Source organism: Falco cherrug, chromosome 5 (genome assembly GCF_023634085.1).
Source record: "Falco cherrug isolate bFalChe1 chromosome 5, bFalChe1.pri, whole genome shotgun sequence".
In the NCBI taxonomy this organism is placed as follows: Eukaryota; Metazoa; Chordata; class Aves; order Falconiformes; family Falconidae; genus Falco; species Falco cherrug.
The window spans coordinates 88,852,320-88,878,365 of record NC_073701.1 but is presented as its reverse complement, the minus strand read 5'-3'; the positions used below and the strand labels follow the sequence as shown (position 1 = coordinate 88,878,365).

Here is a 26,046-nt window from a genome sequence, read left to right as displayed (position 1 = left end):
AGATACATTAAATCCACTTGTCAGCAGTTCATCTACTGAGATCTCCCACTGTCCTAACTGTAACAAAACCACTACATACAGACCAAGATTATGGAGGTTCTTTTTCAGGAGGTTGGTGTATCCCTTCATCCCAATCCAAAGAACAGCTTTTAGAAACAAGCAGGAAGTTATCATCCTGGATTTTTTGTCATTCATAGCCAAGATTGTTGGGGAAACAGTCTTTGGCTATATTTAAGCTGTGGGACCAGGAGTACATCCTCGCTTCAGAGTCCGCATATATGCACAGTTGTGCATCCTGATGTCTTTCTTCTCTGTCTTCTCTTTTTCTGTGTGGCCCTCTTCATGATGGCATGCCTGCCACTGCCTTGTGAGAGATCTTAGCAGCAGCAGAAAGGGCTCTCACAAATACACTTATGTGGTGAAATAGACCATTAAATCAGCCTGATTCTCTTGCAGATCATCCTCAGCCATGTTCCTCTGAATTTCTTGGTTTTCTAGAAATGTGGGTTAAGAAAATCACTATCCCTGCTGTCACCAAGAACCATCTGTATTCTTAATTCCTGCTGTCAGCCAGTTAGAGCCTCATGAGCTCTGAGACCACTGTTTCATCAAACATTATGCATCACAAAGTCAGTCCTCTAAAACGAACTCAGGTCTCAGTAGGGGGGTCCTGAAATAGCTACTTGAATAAGGTTTTCTGAAACCACTACCACATTAATTGGAAGCTAGCCTGAAATACCTTTTAGATGTTAAAACGTTTATATGTTCTACTTTTAATATTTATATACCAGGTTGAGAAAGGGCAGAACTTCTGCAGAAGATGAAAAATTTGTGATATTTGGATGTGTGACTGTACATACGAACTACCAGAACTAAGTTAGTCATAATTAACTTTTCATTTAATCTAACTGCATATCTACATCATCAGTCCTAGTTACAGTCCAGTGCTTTAACTAAGCTTACTAATATTTTTGTATTAATTTTATATTATTCTCTGTAGTACTAGTGTTAATTATGAGAGAAAATACTAATTCTTGACATGTCATAGCCATGTGCTTCAGTGCATACTCTATAGATTGTACCCCAAGACGTAGATTTAGCCTATTGTTTTATTTGCATGGCTTTCAAGACATTTTTATGCTCTCAGTAGTTTCCATTGCTCTAATTGTTTGCAAAAGGTATCATAACTTATAAATGGGTCATCACTGCAGTACTGGAATTAGATTCCTTTCTGTTAATTTCCACCAAGTTAGCCTGTGAATTGGATGTCTTAAGTCTCAGAAAGGTTAAAAGTCATGTTTCTAACTCTTGTGTTACAAAAAAAATGGTAGTTTAAGACAAGCTTACAAGTAGAGTCGTGGGATGGTCTTCATGGCCCCAGGGATGGTCTTAAGTGCTTCCCAGCTGAAAACAGGACAGTCCTTCATGCACTGAAGAAGCTAAATAGAAATGAAATCCTTATTAAACTGAAGAACCTAAATAGAGTGTGCCCACACTATTGCCTTGTAATATGCAAGTTCTCTTGCATATTATTACTGCTTCCACTAGTACACTCTTTTCAAAGCTTTGCACTCCTTTGTCATACCGATGTACTGAAACCCACCTATTCTATTTTCCATCATCCTTATCAAAATACACTTTGTGGCAAATAACTGATCCTGAAGTCCTAAATCCAAAATGCTAGCAAAGGTTTTGTGATTTTTGTGGACTTTATGTTGAAAGGAGTTGTCCAAAACCTGAAGAACCACCTGAAAAGTTAGGTGCGTTCCTCTATCCTGAATGCTGAATACTGGGTCTACTGACGTTCAATGATTCACAGTTCCTGAAAAGAGACCACAGTTTACTCCAAGAATAACTTGGAGCAAAGTGTCTAATCTGAAATCATGATTGGTTAACACCCTGAGTAATTCCATGGAAGAAAATAGAGAAACATAGGGTTTCTTCTCTTTCAGAACATACATTTCCAGATTTTAATGGGGAATTACAGTAGCGTCATGTTTTCCTGTGCTTTATAAAGTTACAGAAAATATGAATACCCATTTCTGTGTGGGTATTTATTTTAAAAATATTGCAATTCCTGTACAAATAAACTAAATTTTCAGATAGATAGTTAAGATTCTAGAGATTGATTTTTTTCAGGATCCCTTTTTCTTAACTTATATTCATACTGGGAAGTTCTAGCATTCAGTTCTGTCTTACTATGCTCATTTAGGGACAGGACAGATTTAGATTCAGTGAGGTAAAACTACTTTACTGATTAATGCTTACGAACTATGATTTTTCTTTGTGATATGGATTAATCTATATTTAAAATAAGTTTGTTCTTCACTTCATTGTGAAGTGAGCTACATTCTGATCCATTTGAGGTCTGAACTGTCACTCTGAGTAAGTAAACAAAAGCAGATTCTACCCCAGGCAGTACTAATAAGTTTCCAATCATTTGTTTCATGGTTTTGTGGAACAAATTCTGTTTTCAGTAAAAACGAACAAAAAACTGCATGGATGGTTTTTATTTTTAGTGTGCTTTGAAACAAGAATTCTGACATGCAAATAAAACTACATCCATAACTTGGGGAGTTCACTGACTGCTACGTCATAGTGTGAACCCACCCAATAAATTGTGGACATCTGAAAATACTCATTGTATAAAAAACTTTAAAAGATGCATTTTAAGGATTGCTTAATATGTTAAGCTGGTCCTGATAAAAAACATGCTTTAATTTGGAATTCTTTCCAAATTCTGTAATTTTCCAGTACATCAGTAAAAATTGTCTTTTTATATGGGAGTAAGATTCTCATCAGTCTCCTCAAAACCTAAAAAAAAAACCCTGAATTTTAAAAATGGAAGGCTCAGGGCATAGACAACTGAGAGCTATAATGGATGATTCAGGTCTCTGTGTGGAAAACTGCAGGTCCATCAAAAAATAGATGTGAAGAGGTCCATACTAGATTTTGTTACTATTGTTTAGCACCTTAGTCACCATTTACATTTAGATAGGCCTTTCCAAATATTGAAGTAGCATTGTAACTTGTCTAAGAAATCAACATATTAAGAATTAGTACACTAATAAAATGAGATTGACAAAAAGGGAAAAAGAAAACTTGCACCATGGTCATATTAGTAATGGTAATACTGGGTACTCTTTATGTTTTGACAATTCTTAGCATAACAGGTAAACATTTGGAATGGGATTTAGTTTCCTCCACTTACTGTTATAATGCATTCAGATATTTAAGGGTATTGAAGGCATCTTGCATAGGGTGAGCATAAATGACACAGAACCTATAGACCAGTGCTGTTGTAGGGTGACAGCCGGAAGGCGTGGAGGAGAGGCTAGTTCACTAGCTGCCTGTGTTAAGCAACTAGATTTCATTCCCTATCTGCTAAATCAGACAATTTGATACAGCGCTGCCCACTCCTACTGTGTATGCTTCATGATAGATTGACGTTGTCTGAGGGTTCTGATTTCTTTCATGTATATGAGAAAATCAAATTTAATTTAATAAGTGATTGCAAAGAAAGACTGAGGAAACAACCCTGAAGATCACTTGTGCAGTTCCTTGATTCTCTCTAAGTAGCACAACACATTGTTTGTAATAAGTGATTCCATAGATGCCAAATGCCATGTAGTTGAACTGAAGGGGACTACAGGATACATCATACAAGCTGAAATAAAAATAAACCTGATAATGCAAATGAGGAAGGCAGCTGGAAAAGACAACACAGAACTTGAGTATTTAGTTTAAATCATGTTTTTTTGTGGGCACATAATGGCAAACTGTGGAATTTGAAAACTGGTATGTTACATCAACATCAAGAATTTAAAATTATGCTAAAATTATTACACATCCATTTTGCATAGTGAGAATGTTCATGGTACAAGTGTTAGAAGATGAAGCTGTTGCACATATATATCCATTTTGGAGCATTTCTTTTTTAAAAAATACCTGCAAAGTCTTCTGTTAAATCATTGAAAGCAAGCTAGAATTCTTGGACTGAAAAAAAACCCCCACCAGTGAATAAAGAAAATGAAATAGATGTTATAGTACTAGGGGTTTTATAATAATTTGACACATTATTTCTTAAAATCAGACTTGAAAATTAATTCAGGAAGGCCTGTCAAATTGAAAACTGCCATTTCAACAAGGTACGGATGGAGGAGCTGTGAACAGCACATAATAACTGTTAACAGCAGCATATTGATCTAGGTCAAGGTGGCCCAGAAAGTGACAGATTTGTGAAAGGTCTAATGTTATTTTATTAACAATGGTTTCAAAATCATAAAAGATGCTAAGGTCGTAAGTGTTATTGAAAATCTGTAGAAGGCAGGCACGTAACAGGCATCTCTATTTTCCGATATTCCCCTTCTATATTTTCATTAAGTATCTGAACTAAAGCTCTGGTACTTAGCAGTATGTCTGTACACAGCTTGCTTTACCTTGGGGGTAGACCCAAAGAATAAGGTTGCCTCTTTTTCGATTTGGTTGACTCCTGCCTGTGAGACCGTTCTTACCTGCTTCTCCTGTTCATTTGCATATGGGCATGCTAGGGTATGCAGAAAGACAATTCAGTTTACTGAGTCACAGTAAAATGATAGCCCAAGGCTCAGGCTATTCCTGTGTTTCATTAGAGATTAGCAATCTCTGAGGCTGAGACAGGAGGCTGGAAGTGAACAGAACTGGCTGATCCTTGATACAAATAAAACCAGGCAAAGGTGGGACAATAAAACCAAACAGCAAAATACAGAAGAATAGGACCTTTTCTTCCAACCGACAGTGTAGCTTCATGGTAACCTAAACCAGTCTAAATCCAGATTGTCCCCAATCCCATTCTTCTAGCCCACTCTGGCTGTATGTGCTTGACCTCTTTTTTGGGCAGGCACTAAGTGCTTGTGGAAATGTCTGGGATGCCAAACAGGCATCACTTTTTGACGGGTTAGTTTTTGACCACATCAGCTCCTGATTACAGTACTGCAGATTGACCCAGAATAATGTAGATACAGAGCAGTTTAAATTAACCTAGGCCAAACCCTATGGGGTATGTCTGCCTTTATTACACCGTTCCAATGCCTGTTGGGCCATCAGCAACTGCTGCTGGATACCTAGTTAGTTTTTTCAGCTAACGTTGCTATTCTTCCCCATTTGCACTTACCAAAGAATTCTAAAAGTTGCCCCTAAGGTGCAGACAAAGCATATGAAATACATCCCTCATATGAAATACACTGGTGTACTCTATGTAAAGGGAATAAGATGTTTGAAAGCCTGTGTCCTGAACTGTGGAGGATGTGGTACTTTTCTGGAGTAGGGATTTTAAAGGTAGCCTGTCTACTCTCTAATACGCTTCCCCATTTACATCAAAGCATTTATAAGGACATACGTCACAATTCTAAATTTGTATGCTGTCCCTCTGTGAATAATGTGGTGACAGATCGATTTCTGGAGAAATATTTATTCTTACTAATGGATATTGGACAGCTCTAGGTATAGTAAAGAAATCTGGATTTCACCTAAAACTGAAAGATATTCCCTTAAGGAAATAATTTTGGTGGTTGGAAAGGAAGCAGGATGTTGCTATGGGTCAGCTCTGTGGGAGGAACATTCCTGAGACGTAGCTGGGCATGTGATAATACAGCCAAAAAATGCTTGCAAGGAACCAGTTCTGACCGGTAAGTCATAAAAATAAAACCAGGAGGAAGAGGGGAAAGCATGGTATCAATGAAAATTAAGTATTTAATCTCTCTGAGTAGCTAAAAAGGTGTTGGCTGAGAACTGCAGGGCTAAAGTGTGTTGTAAATTTTGGAGGCCAAGTGCAAATAATAATTGAGGCCCTAAATCTTTTGATAGGGGCCAGATTTAGGGAGGGAAGCATGCAGGCCCAGTATGGTGTTTCCTTTAGTACCGGAGATCCATACCAGCCCAGCAGAGATCAAGGAAACAAGAAAAGGACATTTAAAGTAGCCACAGATCATCGAGAGTAGGTTGCCACACTGTTCCACAAATCACACTACCTGCCAGACTGGGGCATATTCCAGGTGAGGCCCCTTGTAGTCCTTTTGGAAACTCTTATGCAGAAAGCAATTCAACACTGATGCTTGCAAATGATGAAAATAAGTTAAAAATAGCCTAAATTTGTGGCCTAGTAAGAAGGGGACTCCTCTGAGTGAGAAGGAAGCACCAAGTACTGATCCTACAACTGCTTCCCCCACTCCCCTGCCCCATTGAGTATATGTATAAGACCTGTGTACTCCTCTCCCTTGGTCATGTTTTTGTGCTGGATTCAGAGCTTTACAGGTGACTTAGGCATGGTTTGAGCATTGGTAGCAGATTAGGTGTCCTCTGGGTACTCGGGCATATTTTACATGCTGAAACACTCATTTCAGTTAGAGTGGATGCAGTAAACACTAACTCAAGTGCTAGAGCTTATTTACTTTGCTTCTCAGACCAAGGTATTCTGAAGACCTCTGGAACTTCTCAGGTGTTTATGAATCTTCATGTCCTTTTCTGTCTGCCCTCAAAATTTACTTCAATTTGCCTTTGGTGGAAGCTTAGCAACTGATTTCTGACCAAGTTAAGACTTAAATGGAATTTAAAAGGATACCCATAAAGATTGAAAGACAATGTAAAAATCTCTGAAGGAGCTAAAATGTAACTGATAATAGCTCCTGTGAAAATGTAGTTAAACCACATCCCAATCCGACAGGAAAATCAAATAACAACCAACATGTAGAATTGTTTGTGTAGAGTTACATGAAGCACAAAAATTTCTTGAACTGACCAAAATGATGGCTAATAGGGGAGACAGAGGTGAAGCCAGTAACAATCCATGACTAATTCAACACCGTAAAATCATAGAGGAAGAGGAAGCATATAAGGTGGCCTGCAGAGATGAAAGGATGGACAGAGAAAAATTTAGGAGAAAAAAAAAATTGGCAGTTCAGTCTATTAGGCTATGGAATAGTTTCTCAGACCCGGAAACTCCAGTAATTGTTCAGTTCAAAGCTAGCTTGGACAAAGACCTAGAAAGAGTACTGTGGGGATCGAACTTGTATTGGTAGGATATGAAATAGATTAACTGATTGGTCTTTATCAGCTCAAATCTTCTGATTAATTTTTAACAATCTTTATGAAAGTCATAGTGGAATCACTCATAAACTGTATGAGGGGAAGAGTTGTGATACTCTGAAATTGCTTTGAGTCATCAGACAGACTTAATTTTTCTCACAGAGATTAGTTGTGTGTTCAGACAGACACTGGTCACAGGAACTTGTCACTGAATTGTGCTGTGCAGTGATATTTCATCTTCTTTTATGTGACTGAAAGGGAATGGATGGATGGAAGGGTTCATTTCAGTATTACCTCAGACTTATGCATCCTCTAAGCAGAATTAGGCCTTCAGTAGAATAAGTGTGTGATCACAGCAAGTTTGGACTTAGCAGTAAAAAGTGTGCAGAGTCAAGTCTTTAAATAGAAAGTTGAGGATGTCTCCACTAAATTTCATGAAACATAATACGCACTGATGTGGGAGATGTTCTCTTAAGGCAGAGTGAACTCACTTCCTATAACCTTAAAATCATTAACAATAACAAAATGATCAATTACTTTGAAATAAAGTGAGAATCATTAGATCTCCACATACGCTACTATTCCTGAGGGCTTCTTCTTGATGTTGTTCTTTTCCTTTTTCTTCCTGCCTCTCTTTCTTTTTCTCCATGAAGTCCAGAGAATCTGTTTTGAGTGTGTTCTTTTATTTCACAGAACAATTCTTGTAATTGTTCCAGCCTCAAAAGAATGATATATTCTGTGGTGCTGTGGTGTGGCCATGTCAAATATATACAAAAAATTTAATATATATTCTCAAGGGTACAGGAAGACTGGTACTTAGTTCTTATGACAGTAGAGGCAGCCTTCTGAATCCTTCCCCCTCTGGACAGGCCTTAAAGGAGTTTTGTCACCCATTTGAAAGATGCTTTAGGCTAGATGGGATAAGATTGAATGGTGGTGTTTATTATCTAATCACTGATGTATTTTAATGAAGGATGGTATTTTGCAGACTTCTGAGGTAAATTCTTGTCTTCCATGTGAAGTGACTCATACAACTCAAGATGCATATAGTAGTGGTCTAGGTGATGTCTTCAGGAATGGTACTACCTCAGTTATAGGGATTACTGTAGCTGAGAGGCGTGCAGGGCTGCTTTGGGTGAAGAGGGAACATCCTCCTCCTGTAACATCCTCTAGATGTTTGACACACAGCTCTAATGTGGAAAAGATCAGGTACAAGCCAATTATGTGAGTTTTTCACTTTGTGAGACTTGACATACAAGGGGCTTGGACTAGGACATCAATTATAGGATGAAATTTCTTTATGATAAATACAAATTTTGAATTGAATTCATAACTAGGCACGGCCTAAGTGCCTGAGCCAAGGACATGAGCAAATGTGCCCAGTTTTGCTACCCAGCCAGAGAAGTAGGTGTCTATCTAGGTCTCCACTGGGACATTGAATTTTCCGTCCCCAGTGGCTATAGACAGGTTAGGTATCTCCAGAAGACAATTAAATCTCTTCAGGCTGGTTTTTATCCAATGCCAATATAAAAATGTGTATATGTTTCATGGAGAGAGGCCTGTGTCATCTGTTCTGTTCCCTGATGAGTGTCAAGTACTGGGTTTGGACAGACTATCCTGTGTTTAGCTTTTGGAAGAGGAGTGAAAAATAGTCTGATTCAAGATATTTGCCTGGTGACTGTGGCATTTTCCTGGAATGCAGGAACTGAGGATTCAATCCCCTTTGCGATAAAAGGTCCTAAATGCATCATAGATGAATGGTCTAACTACTAGACTGTTAGGAAAAGATGAATGGCGTTGTCAGCATTCTTGGCTGAGGTACAGCCATGACTTTCCTGACTACTCCTGGTGGTTTAGCCACACTTAATATTCTTGTGTGCCTAAATCTGGGGGATAGCAGAGGGGTCTTAGTTTAGAAAGACAGATGTCCATCTCCTCAGAATACACACATTAAGTATGCGTTACCAATGAAAATTTTGAATTCCATTAAGATGTAAACTTCATACTAATTTCAGAGATACCTAATAAATATAAATTCTAAGACATTCAAAATTAAAAGTTGGGATTTGGCAGGTTTAGATGTTTATCACCTAACCTAAGGTTTTAGATGGCTTGCCTTATCCTTTCATGTTGCTTGTCAAGTGATCATTAAATTATTTTTTACTCAGACTTTGAAATTTTTCCATAGTAAATTGCTATTTGTGGGAGAAGAAGAATGGAGCTGTCAGGGAATTTGAACCCAGGCTGTGGCATATGTTGGCTACTGCAGGAAATCCAGAGGATCAGATTTACCCATATAGCACTGGAGGAAGTGTGTTCAGTGGAGGCTGGTAGAATGATGCAAAATGCATTTGAGGGAGGCAGATTCCAAACATTTAAGCTTGATAACTACCTTCATTTTTGTAGTCACTTTTCGTGTCTTTATTTTTAAGTCAAATCATCCCCTGGTGCTCTCATTTCCAGAAACAATTTGACCTGAAGGAGGACAGCTTTGCTTTCACCTCCATTTCATTTGTTGTTTGGGAAGGGAGATTTAGTGTGTACGTGCACTTTTTAGGTATGGGAGTCATCCTGTTTTTCAGTTGGCTATGTTACATTAAACGTTATGCCTTTCATCTCTGTTTTTCCTTTGTGAACTGCTGTCTTCTCTTTGGTCTTATTTTTGATGTAACTGACTCTACTGAAATCAATGGTATTACATCAAAAACAAATGTGTGTGTTTATATAATAATGCTAGATAGGAGGTTCTCTAATTACAATATGAATGCTTTGTCAAATGGCTGTGTTTCATCAGTAATCTCTTCATCCTTTTTAAATAACTGACAAAAAATATAAGACCACAGGCAGATGTTTAAAATTGTGTTAGTAAGTCAAGCCAGGGGTACTTCTGTATCATCCTATGCGGCTGTTCTGCTCAAGGGAGTGTGAAAATGTCTCTACCTGTATTACTGAAATAGTCACTGTTCTGATGGCTTTTCATCAGAGTACTATGAGATCAATATATATACTTAGTAATGCAGAAATCCACCCCCAATCCGTCCCCTAGAAATAGCATTTTATTTTTCATTTAGAAAAATCAAAAGAAAAGTGGGCCAACACATCCTTTTACCATATGTTTTGTGCCAAGGTTTTGGGGTTTTTTTGATTCAACATATAAAATAAAACTCTAACTCTAATAAAAGAATACTTCTTAATTGGGAACTTGAAGGAAATAAAGGTAACTGAAAAAAATCACGTTCTCTGCAATATAGACATTTTAATAAAAGCTAAAATGCAGGATTTTATAATGCATATATATTTTAAAGTGTCAAATTAATGAACTTTCAAATGAAACAAAAAATTTCGGAACATCTCCCGAAGTGTTGCAGAAGTTGCTGACAAGGCAGTCTATATTTGAGTGTTATTCCTATTGGAAGATACAGTACTGAGCATATTTGTCAGCTCTTACAAAATTATTGATTTACAGGGAATTTGCATAGACATAACACAATTTTTGAAAGGAAAACAAAAAATAGGCACTCACAAAACATCTGCTGTATAGATGTCTGTATTCATACAAAGAATTCTGCCATGAAACCAAGCATTGCATAAAAATTTGGCACCGTAGCTTAGAAATGATTTGTAGCTAGGTTGTAAAGAGTGAAATATCTGCCCAGCAGGGTTTTGTATTACTTTTCAAGGAAATCTTCATTACGGTGTTATAAAGCTTAAGCAAAACCACATAATCTGAAAGAACAGGAAAAAAAAAACAAACAAAAAAACCCAAAAAAAACCCCCAAAAAACAAAACAAAAACCAACAACCAAACCTACACTTATTTGCAGTTACCAGAAGTAAAAAATTTTTTTTAATATATGTTACATTACAAATTCAAGTGTGAGGGGCTTTACTTGTAAGGTTGTCCTGTGAATTGCAGAACTAATGAAACAGTAGTCTTTATTCCCTGCAATCCTAACTGGTTTTCTTTCATGTCACCCAATACTCCAAGACCCCCAGTCCCTCTCAGAACTTGCAAATGCCTGTAGTTCTCTTTTGTGTCCCCTGTCTCCCCTCCCTACTATACCCTGTGCTCCTTCTCTCCTACAAAATCCCACTGATACACTATCTGTCATTTTTGGCGTGCTGGCAGTAAAAACAAGCTGTTTATGCTGACTGACTATCCAGCTGCAGTCCTTCCCACATTGGGAGCATCAATAATCATTAATTTGTTATTACTATTTTTTTTTTCCTCTGCCCTATTGCCAACCTTTCAAATATTCAGGGACTTAGTGTTTTTGAGATCTCTATCAAATTTAGTCAAAAATGGTCTGCAGACCGAAAAGTTAATATTTTGAAAAGGGACTATTAAACCTCATGATCAGAAACCACTTTAGAAATATTAAGGAATAAAGTAAATGTGTTATTGTTGATGTTTTCAGACTGACTTTTATTGATCAATTTTGTACGTATCACATGTTTTTAAAGCCCAAAGTTGTCACAGCTTTGCCAACAAAATGATGGACTGAAAAGATGTAATGGAGCTCCCAAGAGTATTGTAAAGGATTCCTACTTTTTTTTTTTCCTTTTTATTTCTTTTTCTTTTTTCATTTTTAATGAGACCTTGGTCCAGACACAGCCCTTCTCACAAATCGTGTACAGGTTGTGAAATTTTTGCTAGCATCAACAAGACTGAAGACATACTGTACTGTATCGACTACAGCATTAAGTATGAATTCTTAGTACAAGTTCTAAGTTGTCAGCATGCTGCATTAATAAAATTGCATTGAATTCTCTATACGTTAGTTCAGGAGTAGCCCCCTAATTCCATATTTAGAGAGGAGAAAATTCCCAAATAAACCTTTTCAAGAGGTGAGATTTTCTTTTCAATGATTGTTTCGGACCTACTTACAAACGCAGAGGTAGATAATTACTGTCAGGAATACAGACCTTTGCCTATAACCACATACTCCTGGGCACGAGGGCGTCTTCCATAGACCTGAGAGGCTCAGGAGCTAGCCACAGTTATCCACAACCTCTGCTTCTCCACAGCTGGGTCCGGCTTGTGCTGTGATCCGGCCTTTGAAGACCTGACCCGTAGGCATGGCCAGTGCTTCCAGGGCAGCCAGCAAGTGAAGCAGCAGTGGTCACAGACTTCACATGGCTTTTCCTCGGCAGTGTGGGAGCAGTTTCCAAGTATGCCATATGTGAACAAGACAATAATGTAGCATTTACTGAAAATTATTTTTCCCTTTGTTTTTTTCCTTTTCCATGACAGCAGGACTGAAACCCCATTCTCTTACCTTATTTGCTGATGGTGATGGTGTTTCATGAGTATTACTAGACATGAAAGAGCAGAATTTATTGAGCTTGGTTCAGTAATGTTCGGTTGACCAGTGCTAAGTATGTATATTTCATCATAGTGCACTGTTTTTTACCAGCTATACTGTATAGTGTAAGAAAAATCTGGGGTTTTCACTGCTGGTATATAATGGCAGCAGTAATTGAATTGCAGCAAGGGATCTGGTAATCTTTGGTGTTCTTTTCATTCTATTACTTCTTTATGTTCCGGTTATGATTTCCAGGTGTTGTTTTTTTGGTTGATTTTTTTCTTAATAGCATGTGTGCAAAAGTTCTGTTGTTTATCAATAATCAAACGCTTTATAAGACCTTTAATCTTTTCAGTAAATGAAAAACATCCATAAAAATAAAACTGAGTTCTCTGAAAGCCCGTAACATAGAGATAATATTGCTCACAAGTTATTTCCAAGTGGGTTATTCTTAAGTGGCCCCGTATAAGTGCAGAAAGAAACTAATAGGATTTATTTCTTAATTCTCTGATGCTATCTTTGTGTACTCTGAATTCTGGAACGATCTCCTTTAAAAATGGTATTCCATTAGGAGCCAATAAAGAGAAAAAGATGAAAGAGTAAGATAACTGCAGTAAAGATTATTAACCACCTAAAATAGGGCTTACTTTTGTGTTTGCAGTGTTTATAGTCTATGTTTCAGTAAAATATTGTGGTCCAACTGTGTCTTTTAGTTCCAGGAATCTTCCCATAGCTCTTATGATGTAATTGCCACCACGAAATTATATACTTGCATGCACCTGACCCCTAGAGGGGACTGCATGGTGCAGGTGACAGGAGTAGGAACTGAACTGAGGGTTTGGAAAGGGGCAAAAAGTATAAATACATTAATTAAAATAGTATTAATACAACTACATACATACCAATGCCTTCCTAAAATATTTCTGGAAAAATCTTTGTGAAAGTTTTCTGGGAAATCTTAGATTGTCTTACTGCTGCCTTAAAGCACTGTAAAACCTGCAGTATCATCTGCCAACTTTCAGACAGGTTCAGGTGAGATGGTTATTGGCCCACGGAGAGAGGTCCAGGTCTTGCTGTAGATCCTCCTTGCTGCTTTATCATGAACAGCATCTTAAACATTCATAATCTCATTAACACTCCTGAGTCTTCTGAAGATAGCACAGCCTTGGTAAGGGTTAATCAGAGAGTTTTCGTCTACAGTGTGTGGCTAGTTACTTGGGTCATTTGACTTAGATGCTTATAAAGGGCAGCAACACAGTGACCCCAGTCTAAGGAGCTGCTGCTCTTCCAGTGCTCTGCCTCCCCTAGAGCCTGAGCAAGCTGACTGACTTGACTTGGTCACAGGAGCAGTTTGATGTTTCTAGGAGGGTTGATTTGCCTTTCACAGTCCTGTGGAAACAATTCCTCTGAAAGCAGGGAATTTCAGGAGAAAAAAAAAAAAAAAAAAAAAAGAGAAGGGAAAATAAAAGGTATTTTTGCTCTGGTATCTGCTTAACACCCAGTCTAGTGGCTGCCACTGCAATGCCGACAGCTGCAGCAGCCCAGGGGAAAGTGGTTTGGTACAAAGTGTCTCTGGTCTTTTTGGTTTCAAAACTAGTTTGCAAAGGTTAGGAGCTGAAAGCCTTAGTGATTTAGCTGCAGATTCCTGAGTCTGCGTGCTCATTTTTGGTACAGTGCCTTTGTTGTTTTTAGAAGCTTGCAAATGCGTAACTTTTTGCATACAGGTTTTCTGTACAAACAAGATTTTCCCTGGCTCTTTGTGAAGCAGAGGGATGCCTAGGGCAAAGGATGTGGGCAAAGGAAAAAAGCAGAGGCAAAAAACTTTGTGGTGATAGGTTGCTTCCACAGTAGGTCTATGTAAATAAAGAACTGCAAATTAAAGAGCTTGTCAACAGTTACCTGCTGGTAGGGCTTTGCAGAGCAGGGTAGTTTTTAGAGACTTAACACTTCATTGGATGAACCTCTACAGACCTAAAGTGGATCTGAATTATCTGGTTTAAAAATCTTCGGATGGACATACTATAATTTCAAAACAAATCTGTTACTATCAGATAACTTACACTCCACTCTCCATAGGGGAAGGCTACAGGTGCTTTTACAGCCTGAATAAAGACTTTAGTATTTGATTTATTCATACAAATGGGCATTGAGTAAAACAGTTCAACTGAAGCAAAAATCTGGCAGTTGCATATTAGGCTGGGCTTTCATTTTCAGGCTCTGAATGAGCTAAAATGAATAATACTTCAACTTTGTGCAAGCACATCATGAATGTAATTGTAATATAATTGGATTTTACACCAACAGTTGGCAACCTTCAGCATAAATGTAAATTTTTGGCAGATTTTTCTAATTTTATTATTAAGATTCAAAAAAGCATTTTCCCAGTGAAAAAATAACCAAACAATGTCCATCTAAATAAACCAGGATTTAATACAGGTCACGAATAATCAACAGTGATGGGTTCAGAACCTTCGGCATGTCAATGTGCATAAGTGTGTGTTTTCCCTCAGCTTTAATATATTCTTCCTTGTTTAAATTTCCACTGTTCGGTTTTCGTGATGGAAATCAAGAAATGTGAAAAATGCAAAGGGAAGTGATGCTGTAGTCTAGTTTGTTTATCTTGGAGCCTCCCAGAACAATGAATTGCTATGTGGTGGAGGTAATTTCTTGTTCTAGGTCCTGGGCTAACAGATTACTTGAACTGCTCAGCATCATATTTCCATCTTCTACCTTTTAATGTTCTCTAATAACACACTGTAATGACACTCATTGGCTTCTAGTTAGATGCAAAATAGAAGAAATACGCCGTTTTATTTATAGTACTAAATGAAGGAAAAAAAAAAGACTGCTTTCATCTTCATGATGTGAAAGATGTTGGGGGATTTTATATCACTGCAGATGTTAGCACATTTACACCATGTAAATTGGGTATGTTAATGATATTCCAAAATGTTCTAATCAGTGTTTATTCTGTCATATTTTATTTATATTTGTTTTTCAAAATGTATGTGTGTGTGATACAGGAAACTTGAAAATCATAATAAAGCAGCCAAATTGAAATATAGGTTTCAAGTTAACTACACAGATATGTGTTTTAATTAAAATAGTTGGTAAACATGTATTATGAATGCTCAGAGAAGTCTTTCTAATTTGTTTAGCAAAGTAGTCTTTTAAAAATTTTCATTTGGCAATTATAACAGAAGTCCTTTTCAGCATGAACTGGCCAGTGTGCTTGCTGATGATCCAGGAAAAATGCACTGACATGCTTTAAAAATACCTGAGAATTAATATTTACAATATTTTATTCAGACTTCTAAGCTAAGCTATTGGAAACTTTTCAGTATGTTTCAGGCTGTGAACATAAAGGTTTATAGATGTATTGCAAGGAATAGGGATGATAGCCATTAGGTTGCTACCTAGGAGTTAAACATGGCATTTTCCTTTGCTTTCCAGATTGTGGCTGACCATAAAAGCTTTTGCAGGTTTTCTGGGGCCTTAGGTAGAATTTAGGTTAGGCACAATAGGTCATAGAGAAGCTTGGGCAGGAGAAAGGATTCTCCCCAGAACACATGCTTCCCTCTGTATCAGTATCAATGCACACACATTGACATTTCTGTAACAATATAAACACAAGGAAAGCTGAGATCAAACTGAGAAATGGGTAGAGAGTATAAGTGCTTTCAGGACTAGGTAAGCTGGATATCAGATGATCTAAAAATGCTGCCTTGATGTAAGGTATCTAAATATTTCTTTAGGCATAACTTAATTTAACCTATTATTGATGTGATTGTAACGATTCCTAGGAACAGAAATAATTCACTCTGTATTCTAAGTATTATTGCACAGCTATACCTTTGAATTTCTTCCATAGGCACTGCACCACAGTAAGCCCAAGTGACACAGGATTCATATACTGACCTTGCTAGTAAGTTGTTTACGTCGTCCTGAAATGATTTCTTGAAAGAGAAGCAATCACTAAAGGCTGAAGCACTGTTCAGCATTTGTGTACTTAGCTCTCATGCAGACGTACAGGGTATAGTTTTGCTGTATTTGAAAGCCAGGAAGACAGAATCTTTTGCTTTTTAGTCAATAGGCAAGTACGCTACACATTATAGAACAACTTGAATTGTATTCTGTTTTGTGTGAAAGAAATTATTTTCAGTTTGCCTCCTCACGTATGCTGTTCTGTTGGGGTTTTTTGTTTTGGTTTATTTTTTTCTTTATTTTTAATCTTTACCAAGTGCTTGTTTTAATTATTTGCTTAAAGATTGTCTACATTACTGTAATTGATTTTTTTTTAATGTGCAAATTAATTTACTGAATGTTAATGCACTGAACTTGTTTAGGACATAGAGTGATAACAGCATTTATGGTGCAGACCATAGAGACATATTTTATAGAGTTTGTGTGTTAAACCATGATCCGCTGAAATCAATGCAAATCTTCCTGTTCATTTCAATTAAGTCAGATCTTCACCTCACTTTGAAGAGCAGCACAATCCACATGCTGTCATGTGGTCATGTGGCATTTATCTCTGTGAGGCAACTGAAGGTGTGATATTAAAATTAAATATCTCATCAAGGGTCTTTGAGGAGCAAAACTAACGGGGAGGTGGATTTGCTGAAATATAAATGCAGTCCCAGAGAACAGACTAAAGCAGGAACTGGCAGAGCTGAACAACCTATGCAAAAGCCTGACTGTGTATGATAAAACTCATGTTTTTTCTCCTGCACATTTGATGGAAAAGTTATGGCTACCTTTGGCTCTCTCTTGAGCTAACACTACAGTCACTTGCTCAGCAGATAACCTCTACAGACAGTGACTTTGATAATAATTCAAAGGTAATATATGTGCAAGGATGAACTGTTCTGGAACAATTTCTCAAGTGAATGAGAACCAAACCATTTTCTTTGAAGATCAGACTATTTCTTTCCAAAGTTTTGTTTAAAACAAAATTATTCTTTTAATTGACTAATGAACAATACTGCGTTATTTTGAATTTTTTGGCTGTCCTCCTTATTTTTAATTTCTGCCAGTCTGGACTTCTTTTGTAACATCAAAAGACAGCTTTGGACTTTTTAATTGAGGTTTTCATCATAATCATTATTCTTCATAACAGTAGTGAAGGGTAAGTGCAAATAAATTCCTCTAATAAGGTACTCTGTGTTTTTTTCTGTATACCAAACATATTCCCATCCTGTATTTACCACCGCTCCACAGCTGTCTTCTGTATAACAGGAAATGAAAAATCACACTTCATATAGTGGGAAAGTGGCTTTAAGAACACTTGAGAGAGAACATGCAAATATTAAAAGACCTAGGCTCATCGCATAAGAAGTGCATGATCTCAGTGCTTTCCCTAGAATTCCAAACAATTTTGTTTGATTATGTCACCTTTTAAGATCGACTTAAGGACTTGATTACCTACAAAGGAATAGTAATGTCTAGTGATTTCATTCATGGTTTCTGATCTTCGCAAATTGAGCTTGGCTTTCCTTTACCTTAACATGTAACTGTACCCGCGCCTCCAGGCACTGACCCAAGCCAGTAACAGCCTGGAGTTTTGGTAGTACCTAGAATTATGTGCAATATTCTTTGATTATTCTCCTGCTCAATAATAAGTTAACTTTGTAGTGGTGTTGGTAACTGCATTTTCTAGCAAACAGAAAAATACCAAGTTCCAGTTCTCTTGTTTTCATTTCCAGTTGCTGCTGTTGTATTTGGTACATATTTAATATGTTTTACTATTCTATTGGCCAGCTCAGTCCTCCATTGCCAGCAGAAATCAAATAAGCAATGAACTGAAGTCTGGAAAATCTAAACCAGTCTTGTACATGAAAACAGAAACCTGGGTGTTGGTGTTTGTACTTCACAACTGTAAGCTTTGAAAATCCCAAAACTTATTTTCCTTTCAATGCAACCGAATTTACAGAGTAGTAGAAAGAATTAATTTTCTAGTACTTTTTTTGGTTTCCTTTCTTTCTGCATATCAGACTGGACTTCCACTGCAGATTTTGAATTTGATATTACTGTTTTGAACTAAGATATTACAATTGCAAAGGCAGTACAAGTGTTTAGAGCACAGTGTTTTATTATTGCAGAACACAGAATTTAGGGAATTGATCATTTTTCTTCTCTCCCCCTTGTGGTTCAGCTTTTGGCAGGTCAGCTTGCTGCATACAGAGACTGATAGATCTCTCACCGCGTGGAAATGGCAGGTGCTTGTTAAGCCCCCAGTAGGACTTACTTCAGTCTGCAGTGATTTCTCTTTCTTCAGAGTATTGTTAATAGGCTCCATCTTTTGGTGTCTCAATCTTTAACCAGCAAACAAAATTGAACCTGTTAAATATATCCAGCATTCCATGTTTTAGTTATGGTGCTTTAGTGCACGATCACAGACACCTGGATATTAAAAGTGAATGCCAAAGGACAAAAGATACTTTGCTGCTCAAATTATCTGTAGTCTACATCCTACTACACTTAAACAGAAATAAAGCCAGAACAGGATTTTAATTCAAAATATTGCCATCCCAAACAATGAAATTACAATGGATGATATTTTTTAAAGAACTGTGGACTCATGAAGAAATGGATTTCTTGACAAAAAAGAAATGCATCTTCATTTAGGAGGTTTTGCAAAAATGTGTTTAGATCACAAATCTGTTCATGAAATAGAGGTTTATAATGCTGATTTTTTTCTCTTATGGTATCAGTGAATTAGCCTTGTATTTTCTCTGAATAATTCACTGAAATAATTTACTGTCTTTTTTAAAAAAAATCCCCACCATGTTATTAAACAATGCTCTAAAAAGCAAATTCTCAAAAATTACAAAATTGATTTTAAACTTCAAGTGGTGAGACTCAAATGTAATACCAGATAAATGCTTCTAATAGTCTTCAGTTAGAAGATTTCACTACTCTCCTGGGCAAACTAGCCTATCATCAACTGACAGTCATGAGATCTTATTTTACCTTTGTTTCCTGGATGGGAAACTGCATGATAAAAACTGTATAGATCTTTACAGGCTGTGACTGAGTCACTTCTCCATTAATCTTTTCTTTTGATAAGATATGTTGGACTCTCTGAATTGCTCAGGTCTGTTTTCATTCCTTTAATTATTTTCTCAAATGTCCTTGAAACCTCTCCATTTTATCAGAGATCTCCTAGATGACAATTTTAGCAGAACTGAACAGACTGTTGCAAAACCTGTTGTATCTTGGATGGCAGTGCTCTACTGATTCAGTACTGAAGGTCCTCCCTTTATATGCACATTAGATAAGTCTCTTAACGGAAGGTTAGGTTCAGCCCAGTCACAGGCCTACAGCACTTGCAGAGTTATTTTGGCCCAGAATGTAGTATAAGATCCCTTAAGAATGCCATTCATTCTGTATTCATTTAGATATAATCTTATTTTTGGCCATACTAATATTCTTTTTTTCTTTTTTTCTTTTTTTTTTTTTTCCTATTCACACTTTTCCAAGAAATCACAATTGTTCTGTAGCAGGAATCAGACCTGGTCATTTACCTGCTCACATTATTTATGTTACTGTATATTTTACTGGAGATGATGTGAGGTGTTCATTGTGTTGCAAGTTACTTACGTATAGGTTAAAAATCACAGGGCCAAGAAGTGACATATTTGCAAGAGAAAAAAGTTAAGGTGTCTAAAAGCACAGCTGGTGAAGATGCTCCATTTATATTTACAATTTGATAGGCAGCCAGCTAGCTAGTTTCAATATTTAATTAAATTTTTACCTTTATTACTTTCTAAAATCCAGATGTCTTTCAAGTACCCCATCTTTGGGTGTTGGTCTCTTCTCCTAAGTAAGTGATAGGACAGGAATAAATGGCCTCAAGTTGTGCCAGAGGAGGTTTAGATTTGATATGAGGAAAAAATTCTTCACTGAAAGAGTGTTCAAGCAGTGGAACAGGCTGCCCAGGGAAGTGGTTGAGTCACCATCCCTGAAGGTATTTAAAAGATCTGTAGATGCGGCACTTAGGGACATGGTTTAGTGGTGGACTTGGCTGTTCTATGTTAACGGTTGTACTTGACGATCTTAAAGGTCTTTTCCAACCTAAATGACTCTATGATTCTAATCACAATTTCCAAATTGAAGTTTATCAGTATTTTGATTTAACTGGGAATTCCTTTGCATGAACAGAGAAAGTGTAAATGTTATGAAATAAAACCTCCTGTGTAATGTATGATCTTCTCATTTAACAGTAGGGTGGGTAGAAATATGGTTAAGTCAGGCTTTCTATTTATACAACATTAAAAATCTCATGTTGTCTACTTTTTAGAAGCTAGTGGGAGAAACTTCTTCCTTTGTAAGATTGGAAATAGTTTTAGTAACTAAAAATGTGAGAAAATAATTATGATTGGACGCTGGCCGCTAGTAACTTCTCCATGAGGTTTTTAGATGTTATTGATTTGTATAAAAGCTTGGCCATGCTTCATGTAACAAGTGAGAAGATTTTAGTTCTACAAGTGTATTCTTTACTAAAATTCTAGGTTTCTATTTCCTTAAATTTAATTTAAAGAATTAATTTGTAGTCCTCCACATTAAAACTGATAAGGTAGTTAAGATTTAGTTTTGCTGTTGGAGTATCTCATGCCTTCAACATGATTTACGACTTAACACACACTGCTTTTCTTTTTTGGAAAGGGATAGAAAAAGTCATATAGTGTTAGTCTGTAAGAGATATTTTCTACATGTTTAAATTGTTGCAGTAAAAGTAGGGAAAAACCTATCCAAAATCTTTGAGGACTGCTTAGGGAACCTTGACAGTCCAGTGCCTGTCCATCCTGATTTTATGAAAGTCTATTCCTGTAGATAGCTACCCATGACTATGTGAAAGGCAATAAAAGACATAGGTTAATCTACCAAATCAAAAGTTAGACTGTGTGAAATATTCAACTTGCAGTTAAGATACAAAGAATGAAAGACCTCATCAATGGGACTCAACATTTCATGGGGATCAGTATTACTTTCGCGAAGAGATATGAATAGGAAGAAATATTTCTCTCACTCTACTTAAAGCGTTCATCAAAATATGACAATCGTAAGGTCTGCTTATCTATGTAGACTCTTGGATTTATGCCAATGAAGGACAGTGTCACAAACATTGTTACCATTACTTCTATCCACTTATGTGCATAGAACTGCTGTATGGGTTTTCTACACTTTCAGATCACTCATGAGACTGAAATTCATCATTCTGTTCCTTGGCCCAAAATATCCAGAATAACAACCACTCCTGCCATTGCATAAGTACAAAGTACATTGAATTTCTCCTCTTTCTTGCAGAGTAAGTAACGTCTAGAATGTTAGTACAAAGTTGTAAGTGTGTGGTACTGAACAGAAACAGACATTTAAAAGCATGTAGGAAGACTGATATTCTTCAAAGAGACAGATGTCTCAGACCATGGCGCACAGCATTACAATCCTACTAAGTCAATTGTGAGCTCTTGTCTTGTTTTAATTCATGCTACTGCCCATGGGAACTGGGCTGAATGAGGGCTAAGTAAAAGTGAAGTAAATTCCTAGGAATCTGGTCCTTGTTTTGTCTGTTAAAACCAAATGAAGGAGCCTGGATTCCCTTTCTGATGATCTGTGTCTTAAGGTACCTGAGCTGTACACTTCTAAGCTGTGCTGCTAGTGGGATTTCAGTGTGCCAGCTTGGTGACTCTACAGTATTTTAAATTCCTAGAACAGAAACTACATTACAAAGGGAACAGAATGAGCTCTGTTAAGGTTAATGTGAATTCTCAGAAACTTCCTGTCTTAGCTTAGTTATTTCTCCTTAACTGGCCTCAACTGCATTCCGAATACAAACCTAGTACTGATAAAGTGAAAGAAACAGAATTATTGAGATTTAATAACAGATCATTTAAGAACTACTATATTAGTGTTTCTCATACCAGAGAGACTGCTTTAGCAATACAGTAAAAAAACATTTTAAACCCCTGAATTATACAAATGGGTCAATCTTCAATGGCCTTACACTAGTAGAGCATCAAGACAGTTTCTCACTTTTAGCAAACGGAATAAAGCATAATATTTTAACCTTTAGTTTCCAAGATATTGTTGTGGCTTTTATTTAATGTTCTGTATTGCTTGAATTAACAAAGATTATATGAATTTGTTAATTGAATTCTTTATCTATATAAAAATATAAGTCTTGAGAATTATGACTATTAAAAAAAACCCAGGGATTTTAACCTTTTGGATGAAAAAGCCTGCACGAATGTGATTGATCAAGCTGATGTTTATCCATGCTCCAATTTGGTATAACACAAGTATAGAAAACATTGCCACTACATTCCTAAAGGCTATTTACAGTAATTGTACAACATTAGTATCAATTTTCCATAAAACAATATTTTTTACAATAATTTTAAATGCATAAATGGTAAATAACTGAAATAAATGAAGACATACATAACTCTTCATTCACCAGTAGACTTTTTAAATACAAGATTTTTTGTTTTATACTAGACAAGGCAATGCACGTGAAGTGCTTAGCTCAGTAAATAAAGAGGGATGATCTTCTACAGGAAAGTAAATTTTGCTTGAAGGTATAATCAGTACTGTAATGTTAGTGCAAATCCAGCTTATGTACAACAATACAGGAATCTAGTCAGCTCACTGGTGCCTTCACATTCAAGTGACAAAAGGCATTGCATTTAATAATTTTAACATCCTAATCTTTTGAGTCTACCTTAGAAATGACAGATAGGTTCCTGTTCTAACAAAATGTGCAAGCTGTCAGACAGTAAGCATACTTAACGTGCTGCACTGTATGAAGTGCAATTAGGACACATCTGTATAGTAGAACACACATATCCTTTGCAATACTGAGAATTTATTTTGATTTTACCTGAGGCAGCAAGATTTTATTCTGGCAAAATTAAAATGCAAAGTCACTTGATTTTCATGCCCTTTGAGCAGTGTGTAGTCAGGAATTGCTAATGTTGTTTGTTTTAGAGCTGAAGTGTGGTATTAAGTACTTCATGTCTAACACTGGGAGTGCTTTCACAAAGGAGAAACAAAAGACGTGATTCTAGTCTCATTTCTAGAAAGTTAATTCAGTCATTACTACTGAAATTAACAGAACCAACAACATTTTAAAAATTTTGAAAGGACTTCTGAAAGTCAATGGAGTTTATTGTTTGAAGTTTAATTCCTGATAAAATAGCTCTTTCTACCTTAACAGCTTACACTGTTTGTGTTACTATATGTATCCATAGACTACAGAAAGAGCCTCAAGGTGTATGCTTCTTATTGTGAACAAGAGTCACCATTAAAAGATCAAGCATTGCCAACACTTTCAAATATAGCATCATACCATAATTACTTTTCTATTCTAGATGTAGAATTGGGTTGTAACTGTTGGCAAATTCAATTTTTTTTAATGGTGCCTGATCTAAGTAAGTAGCCTTTCAATTACATGCACTAGCAAAAAGCTGCTGATAGCCTGTTCTAGCAACCCAGGTATAAAAGAGCATTTTGAAGTGCCACATGAAATAAGTTAGTGGTGAATAATAAGCTAGAAAATATGCTTAAGGAATCACTTTGCTATCGTTAACGTGTACAAATTATACAGGAAGAGCTGAGAGCTGGCATCTGTTTTTTAGCTTACTTCCGTGCACTGCAAGCTTAGTATTATTGTTTGCCTACAGCTATTTTTACACTTATTAAGAATCAGTCAGTCATACAGCTCCTAAACAAGAGAAAATTATTTGGTGGTTACATTTACTTACATGGCTCTCCAAACGTCCACATTATGGTTTTCGTATGCAAGGTGGGGAAAAATTGAGCTTCCTACATTTCTCCTAATGACACGTATTATTTTTTTTAATCTAAATACATGCCATTAATAACTCTTTGTAACCTCACAGTTTGAGTCATGAGAAAGAGAAGGTTTGCTGTTATATAATCAACTCAATTTCTTATTTTAAAATGCCTAGAATTATATTTAGGTTTGCTTTATGAGTACTGATTCAGCAATATCTTCTTTCAGATACAGACTGATGTAAATTGTTTGCAAGAAATCTATCCTGGCTCCAGTGAAGTTTCGCTTTTTTGTTTGTTCTTTCTGAATAGAAAAGACTCAAGAGGTTAGAAGGTGCCATGCCATGCATTTTCAGTATATTTCATCTGGAAAATATTTTTTGAGAACATTATTACATGAATGTTCAGTCATATAATTTCAGGGTTCTCGTTTTCTGGTAAGATCACTGAGCCATTCAGTTACCCATATGCAGTGCATGGCTGTATACCAACAGATCTTCATTCAGCTCTGGAAACTGCAAGCTGAACAAACATCATATGTAAGACATTTCTATTTTATTGAAATGATACTGTCTCAGTACAGATTCTTAAAAAAACATCTGTTGACATTGGACCCAAACCAGGCCTGAACACCTGTATTGTAGGAAAGGCAAGAGAAGTAATTAGCATTTTAAATTCTCAGTGCTGTTGGCTTACAGTATAATTCCAATTCCATGCACGTTGGACTTCAACATCAGAATTTCTCTGCTTGATTCCCAGAATACTAGACTAATGGAGATGGCTCCTCAAGAGGAGTCAGGAAAGACTGATACTATGATTTGGAAGCCTCCTTGAGCTGCTGTTCAACATCACTGTTTCTTTCTAAACATTCTGGATTTTGTTTTCAAATGTGAATCAGGAAGAAATGCAGTTCTGAAATCAGCATGGTTAAATTGCCTAATTAAACATGATAAGAGGTTTTAGTGTTCGGTTGCTGACTAGACTGCTGTAGAATGATAAAGGCATGGTTTAACTGCACATGAGGCAAGTTGTGGATGAAAGACAGACATGGAACAGGACTCACTGAAGTTTAGGTATCGAGAATCCCATTTAGATTCTACAGGGAGAAGTAGAACCTGTCAGGGAATGATTTCTCTTATCCTTACACTGTCTAGTGTATATATATATATATGTATATAGTTTTCTGCAAGTTTTTGGCTGTAAAGAGAGCCTGAGTGTGACTATCTGAGGATAGAAATATAGTATAGGTAAGGTGAAGTCTTAACTTGAGTTAAAATAGGATATATCATGTAGCAGGCAGGCATAATCCTACCAAAAAACTTAGATGAAAAAAGGAGTAGATATGCAGTGCATCTAAATTGCACAAAGTCTGCATAGGCAAAGAGCACATGGGATAAATATGACATCCCTGAGTGACATGGCTTAATGTAGAAGGAGAGCACGTGCCCAGAAATGACAGCCTTGTAAAGGATGGCATGACTGTTGTGTAGTTCCTGCACTTTTTTGTTTCTTAGTAAGAAATCTAATAAAAATAAATCTGAAAAAAGGGTTGCTTTTTTAATTAGATCAATAGCTAGGTCTTAAAAAGTTTAACTGCATTTTGCTGTCTTTAATGATTCCAATTTTGATGAGCACCAGGATGAAATAACTGATCCCACTTTGTGAAGAATTAGAGATAAAATGTCAGTAACTTTAAAGAAAAACAAAACCTCCTGTGGTTTCTCACAACGTATTTTCAAATAAATTGAAACATTTTCTTGACTTTGTGATTAAAACAGGACATGATTCTTTGGCCCTCACTAAAAATAAACTGTGCTAACAGCAAAGCAGGCTTTCTGCTTTTCTGGTAAAGTAACAAGGAGGAATAAGGTGAATCCTTAACA

General features: G+C 36.6%; 1 protein-coding gene across 8 annotated transcripts in view; it reads left to right on the top strand.

The window, feature by feature from the left end:
* Positions 1-26,046, top strand: part of TAFA5 (TAFA chemokine like family member 5) — a 443,592-nt gene that overhangs the window by 370,349 nt on the left and 47,197 nt on the right. The window lies entirely within an intron of this gene.